This window comes from Oryctolagus cuniculus, chromosome 7 (assembly GCF_964237555.1).
Source record: "Oryctolagus cuniculus chromosome 7, mOryCun1.1, whole genome shotgun sequence".
Taxonomy (NCBI): domain Eukaryota; kingdom Metazoa; phylum Chordata; class Mammalia; order Lagomorpha; family Leporidae; genus Oryctolagus; species Oryctolagus cuniculus.
Window position 1 is genome coordinate 96,282,015 of NC_091438.1, and position 6,773 is coordinate 96,288,787.

Below are 6,773 nucleotides of genomic sequence, written 5' to 3' on the forward strand. Positions count from 1 at the left end.
TCCAAGACAAATAAACACCCTGACGTAATTTTACTTTGGTGTCAACAATTCTGCGGCAGCCACTATGGACTCTTTTCACAAACTTTCCCTCTACGTGAGGCCTCAACTTCTTATTAGTTTGCTTACTATCTGACTTGTCTGAATAACATCTCTGTCACAAGGAGGCCTAGGGAAATCAGCTGGTTGTGCTTCCAAACTCTGGTGAAGAGCATTGATTTTATCCGGATGCATTTGACCTCTCAGTTCATTGAGTTTACATGTTTTAAGTTGTAGTGATACATTTGTATCATTGACTCATTTTTTAACATGATAGTTTGTTAATTTTGAGATAATTTAGTCAAAGGCTTAATTATGTTATAGTTAATTATAATTAATTATAATTATATCATAGTCAAAGGCTTAATGCTCCACTAAATAAAGAGAGGGAGGGAAAGACAAAGAGAGAGAACTTCCATCTGCTAGTTCACTCCTGAGATGACCACAACAGCCAAGGCTGGGCCGGGCCAAAGCCAAGAGCCAGGAGCTTCTTTCAGGTCTCCTACGTGAGTAACAGGGACCCAAACACTTGGGCCATCTTCTGCTGTTTTTCCCAGGCCATTTGCAGGAAGTTGGATTCAAACTGGAACAGCCGGGACATGAACCAGTACCCATCTGGGATGCTGGCATTGCGGGTGGTGGGCTTTATGCCACAATACAGGCCCCAATCTTTTTCTAATTATGAAAAGAATGTCATTACTATTTTGTTGAGGGATTGCATTGAATCTGTAGATTGCTTTAGGTAATATAAACATTTTAATTGTGTTAGTTCTTCCAATTCATGAGTCAGAAATATTTTTCCATTTTTTGTGTGTATCCTTGATGATTTCTTTCATCAATGTTTTAAAATTTTCATTGTAGAAATCTTTCACTTGTTTATATTTATTCCTAAATATTTTTGTGGCTATTATGAATGGGACTTCTTTTTGGATTTCTCTCTTGAGTTCATCATTAGCATATAAAAAAGGCACTGTTTTTTTTCCCACAAAAAACCATTTATTTAGTGAGTATAGCTTTCATAAGTACAACTTTAGGAATATAGTGATTCTTCCCATCATATGCCACTGGTTTTTGTATGTTTATTTTGTAACCTGCAACTTTACTGAATTGGTTTATCAGTTTTAACAGCTTTTTCGCAGAGGGTTTAGGTTTTTCCATGTATAACATTATGTCATCTGCAAACATGGATATTTTGACTTCCTCCTTTTCAATGTTGATGCCCTTAATTTCTTTCCTCTCTCTGCTCTTATTAATAGTTCCAATACTACATTGAATAAGAGTGGAAGAAGTGGACATGATGCTTTGTTTCAGATCTGAGGGGAAATACTTTCAGCTTTTCACCTTTCAGAATAATACTGTAGCCCTTATAATTTTTTTCTCATCAGTTTTCATCTTAATGTGATATTAATACAAAAAGAAAAGCTTTAATGTAGTTCACAGATACAACTATAAGAATGTAACGATACTTCCTTCCCTTCTTCCTTCCCTCTCTTTCTTTCTTTTTTCATAATTTTTGAGATAACATCTTTTTAATTTACATTATAGTCAAATAGCCTTTATAATTTTGATATGTATTCCTTCTCTACCTAATTTGTGGAGTTCTTTTTTATCATGAAGGGATGTTGAATCTTATCAAATGCTTTATTCATATTTATTAAGATGATCACATGGTTTTTGTGCTTCATTCTGTTGATGTGATTTATGACTTTTATTACTTGTGAATGTAGAACTACTCCTTGGGTCTCTGGGATAGATCCCACATGATCCTGATATGTGATCTTTTTTTTTTTTTTCTAAAGATTTACTTTTTATTTGATTGAAAAGAAGAGTCACAGGGAGAGGAAGAGGAGGGAGAGAAGGAGGAGAGAGAATCTTTCATTACCTGGTTCACTCCCCAAATGGCTGAAATGGCAGGGCCTGGGCCAGGCAGAAGCCAGGAGACTGGAACTTCCTCAGGGTCTCCTGCATGGGTACAGGGGCCCAAACTCCTGGGCCATCCTCTGCTCCCTTCCCAGGCACATTAGCAGGGAACTAGATCAGAAGTGGATCTGCTGGGTCTCCAACCAGAGCTCATATGGGATGCCAGTGTTGCAAGTGAAGGCTTAAGCTACTATACCACGACACTGGCCCCATTCGTGATCTTTTTGATGAGATGTTGAATTCAGTTTGCTAGTATTTTGTTGAGAAATTTTTAATCTGTGTTCATGAAACATAAAGAGCTGCAGTGTTGTGTCTTCGTCCCATTTTGATATCAGAGTGTTGCTGGCTGGCCTCCTCAAAAGAGTTCAGCAGAGTTCTATCCTGTTAAATATTTTGAAATAGCTTGGAAAATGTTGGATTTAGTTTCTCTTTAAATGTTTTGTGGAATTCATAGTAAAGCCATCAGGTCCTTGACTTTTTCTTGATGAGAGACTTTCAATTACTATTTCAATCTCGTTGTTTATTATGGGTTTGTTTGGATTTTATCTGTCTTCTCAATTTAATTTTGGCAGGTTATATGTATCCATAAATTTACCCATTTCTTTGGGGTTTTCCAGTTTTTCCAGTTTGTTAGTATGTAGTTGTTCATAGTATTTTCTTATGATCTTTTGTATTTCAGTGTTGTCAGTTGTAATGTCTCCTTTTCCATATTTTTATTTACTTGAGGTTTTTTTTCTTGGTTAGCCTGGTTAAGGTTTGTCTATTTTATTTATTTGCTGGAAAAAACAGCTTTTTGTTTTGTTTATCTTTGTATTTTTTTAAATTTTCAATTTCATTTATTTCTGTTCTGATCCTTATTATTTCTTTTTTTTAAATTTTATTTAATGAATATAAATTTCCAAAGTACGATTTATGGATTACAATGGCTTCCCCCCCATACCGTCCCTCCCACCCACTACCCTCCCCTTTCCCACTCCCTCTCCCCTTCCATTCACATCAAGATTCATTTTCGATTATCTTAATATACAGAAGATCAGCTTAGTATACATTAAGTAAGGATTTCAACAGTTTGCTCTCACACAGAAACATAAAGTGCAAAATAATAGATGATTTTTTTTTAATGATGATGAAATCAGATCAGACCTATTGTCATGTTTAATCCCAGTGAGAGTCAAGTTGGGAGTTGATAATTTCTTTTTTTTTTTTTTTTCTTTTTTTTTTTTTTTTTTTAACAGAGGATCAGTTTAGTATACATTAAGTAAAGATTTCAACAGTTTGCACCCCCATAGAAACACAAAGTGAAATATATTGTTTGAGTACTCGTTATAGCATTAAATCTCAATACACAGCACATTAAGGACAGAGATCCTACATGAGGAGTAAGTGCACAGTGACTCCTGTTGTTGACTTTACCAATTGACACTCCTGTCTATGGCATCAGTAGTCTCCCTATGCTCCAGTCATGAGTTTCCAAGGCTATGGAAGCCCTCTGAGTTCTCCGATTCTTATCTTGTTTAGACAAGGTCATAGTCAAAGTGGAGGTTCTCTCCTCCCTTCAGAGAAAGGTACCTCCTTCTTTGAAGACCTGTTCTTTCCACTGGGATCTCACTCGCAGAGATCTTTTGCCAGAGTGTCTTGGCTTTCCATGCCTGAAATACTCTCATGGGCTTTTCAGCCAGATCCGAATGCCTTTAGGGCTTATTCTGAGGCCAGAGTGCTATTTAGGACATCTGCCATTCTATGAGTCTGCTGAGTATCTCACTTCCCATGTTGGATCACTCTGATCCTTATTATTTCTTACCTCCTGCTGATTTGGGATTTGATTTGTTCTTGTTTTTCTAAGTCTTCAAGGTGTATCATCAAACCATTTATTTGAAAAACACTTTTCTTTTTTAAATGCAAGCACTTAATGCTGTAAAATTGCCTCTTAATATCATTTTTGCTATATCCCACAGGTTTTAGTATGGTGTGTTTTCATTTTCATTTATTTAAAAAAGTTTATTTCCTTTTTAATTTCTCTAATGACCCATTGGTCATTCAGTAGCATGGTTTTTAACTTCCATGTATGCCTAAATGTTCTATTGTTCCTCTTGCTATTGATTTCTAGTTTTATTTGTTTGTGGTCTGAGAAGACATAAGGTATGATTTCAATCTTTTTAAATTTCTTGAGATCTGATTTGTAGTCTAATGTATAGTCTATCCTGGAGAATGTTCTATGTGCTGATGAGAAGAATGTGAATCCCGTAGCTGTTGAGTGAACCGTTTTGTAAATGTCTTTTAGGTCCATTTTCTCAACAGTGTGGTTCAACTCCAATGTATGTTTGTTGATTTTCTGTCTGCAAGAACCATCCATTGATGATGGTGGAGTGTTGAAGTCCCTTGCTATAAGTGTACTGGAGTTTATCCCTCCCTTTAGGTCTAATAGTATTTGCTATATATATTCGAGTGGTCTTGTGTTGGGTTCATATCTGATTGTTAGCTTTCTTGCTGAATTGATCTCTTGTCAATATATAACATCCTTCTTGTCTTTTTTTTACAGTTTTTGACTTAAAGTCTGTTTTATCTGATATCGGGATAACTGTTCTTGTTCATTTTTGGTTTCCAGTTGCCTAGTATGTCTTTTTCCAGCCCTCCACTTTCAGTCTATGTGTATTTTTATTTGTGAAGTGAGTTTCTTGTAGGCAGCATATTGTTGGGTCTTGGTGTTTAATCCATCCAGCCAACCTAAATCTTTTGGCTGGGGAATTTAATCCATTTACATTCACGGTTAGTATTGCTGGGGAATTTAATCCTTTTACATTCAAGGTTAGTATTGATAAGAACTAACACCTGTTATTTTGTTGATTGGCTGCTGATAGTGCCTGCTCTGTTAGTGAGTTTGATAGTTTCACGATGTTTACTTTTAGTGCAAGACTCCCTTCATAATTTCTTGTATGGTTGGTCTGGTGGTGATAGACTTTCTGTTTTTGCTTATCTGGGAAAGGTTTTATTTCTCCTTCACTTCTATAGGATAACTTCAATGAGTATAATATTCTTGGTTGGAAATTTTTTCTTTCAAGACTTTGAATATATCATCCCACTCTCTTCTGGCCTATAGAGTTTGTTTCTTTTTTTTTTTTTTAAGGATTTATTTTGTTTATTTGAAAGGCAGACTTACAAAGAGACAGGGAGAGAGAGAGAGAGAGAGAGAGAGAGAGAGAGAGATCTTCCATCAATTGGTTCACTGCCCAAAGGGACATAATGGGGAGGGCTGGACCAGGTCAAAGCCAGGAGCTTCATTCAGGTCTCCCACATGGGTCCAGGCATTTAGGCCATTCTCCACTGCTTTCCCAGGCACATTATCATGGAGCTAGGTTGGAAGTAGAGCAGCTGGGACTTGAACTGGTGTTCATATGATGCTGGTATTGTAGGCAGTGGCTTAATCCATAGTATCACAGTGCTGGCCCTGGCCTGTAGGTTTTCTGCTGAGAAGTCTGCTGCTAGTCCAATTGGTTTCCTTTGTATGTAACATGATACTTTTCTGTTACTGTCTTTAAGATTCTCTCCTTGTCCTTAACTTCTAATAATTCTTTTTAATTATTTCTATCTCCTTAGTGAAACACCCATTGTTTTCCTCATTTCTTTAACCTGTCGATCTGTATTCTATTGCAGTGTATTGAATTTCCTTACAATCATTACTTTAAACTATTTTTGGTATCTATTTCCTTCAGATCAGGATGTATTTCTGGAGAACTATTGTGTTCTCTTCCAGATGTCATGCTACCTTGCTTCTTTGTTTCTTGTGCCCCTATGTTGACATCTGCACATCTGGTATAATAGTCCCTTCTTTATGGTGCAGGTTTTATTTGAAAATAATTTATTGTTTAGGTGGAATGCAAGGTAACACTTGTCTTGTTGCTTTTGCTTTGGTTCTAGATGAGCTTAGAAATATAGCCTCTGAGTGATTTCTTTTGCTTTAATCAGTGTCATTGTATCCATAAGTGACACAGTAGTCTAATCTGCAGTGGTTTTCAGGGGGAAAAGTATGACTTTGAGATGGATATGGGTTTTCTAGGGTGTGTATCTTCAGTCTCCAGAGAATTGGGTATCAGTTACACTAGGGATTGTGATAGCTGTGACCTTGTCATAGTGCTGAGGGACACAAAGTGGGCTGTTCCATTGTTCAACTGAATGATACTGGTGTTTGTGGCTCTAATAGTTGTGGCTCTAGGTTTGTGTGATGTAGATCAGATCTTTCCCAGGTCCTGCTGGGAGAGTGCAACTGGTGCTGTGGCTTAAAACACCAAAACCTTAGTCTCAGGACTAAGGGATGTGAACTGAATCTTGCTCTCATCCTGTAGGGTGACTACACATGTACAGATTTTTCACTGGTAGGTATGGGTTCAGAGAGGTGGAATGCAGGCAGGTTCTTCCCTGGGTTCCTTGGGTAGGTCCCAGTGGGTTTGAGGAAATTAGTAATTGTTACAGTCCTGGTATTGTAGGGTACCATGGGGAAATTACCCATATCTCCTCTGGTGGAAGCCAGGTGTTGGGGATGGTGGTAACCACCTGCCTGAAGTAGAACAATGCAGAAGAGCATGCCAATATAATGTGACTGAATTCCTCCAAAGATGGTAACATCAACATCAACAATCCCAGTTCTGCAAGGCACAGATAGAACTGCCCCAGTTCTCAACTGCATGCAAGGGAGATGCTAGGGTTAATGTTTAAGGCTCCCAACAATATGAGATAGGAGGTACAAAGGGAACTTCCTTAAGTTGGGTCTGAATTTTTTATGGGCTGCTTCTGGTTGTAGCTCCAAGAAATTGAGGGAACTC